General features: G+C 59.7%; 1 protein-coding gene across 4 annotated transcripts in view; it reads left to right on the plus strand.

The window, feature by feature from the left end:
- Nucleotides 1-226, plus strand: part of Nr3c1 (nuclear receptor subfamily 3 group C member 1) — an 82,724-nt gene that overhangs the window by 1,576 nt on the left and 80,922 nt on the right. The window contains exon 1 of one of the 4 annotated variants that reach the window (XM_010627032.3): nt 10-226. The exons of the other annotated variants lie outside the window; for them this stretch is intronic. The gene's annotated coding sequence lies outside the window, so the exon portion shown is untranslated. Of the gene's footprint in view, nt 1-9 lie in introns of those variants that run through there. 4 annotated transcript variants of the gene reach the window in all.

Here is a 226-nt window from a genome sequence, read left to right on the forward strand (position 1 = left end):
GAGCCCGGGAGCCGCGAGCGGGCGGGGGGCGACTTGTCAGCGGGAAATGGTGACTTCTTTCTGAAATAGGGGCTCTTTCCTCCCCCCTATGGAGAAGGGGGCGGCAGTTTACTTCCTTTTTTTAGAAAAAATTTTTTCCTCCTGCTCCTCCCGCTCTCACACGCTAACTTGTTTATCTCGGCTGCGGTGGGAGCTGCGGACGGCGGCGGGTGAGCGGCTCGCTGCC

The sequence above is a fragment of the Fukomys damarensis genome, unplaced genomic scaffold, assembly GCF_012274545.1.
Source record: "Fukomys damarensis isolate Sample0158 unplaced genomic scaffold, DMR_v1.0_HiC HiC_scaffold_3, whole genome shotgun sequence".
Lineage (NCBI taxonomy): Eukaryota > Metazoa > Chordata > Mammalia > Rodentia > Bathyergidae > Fukomys > Fukomys damarensis.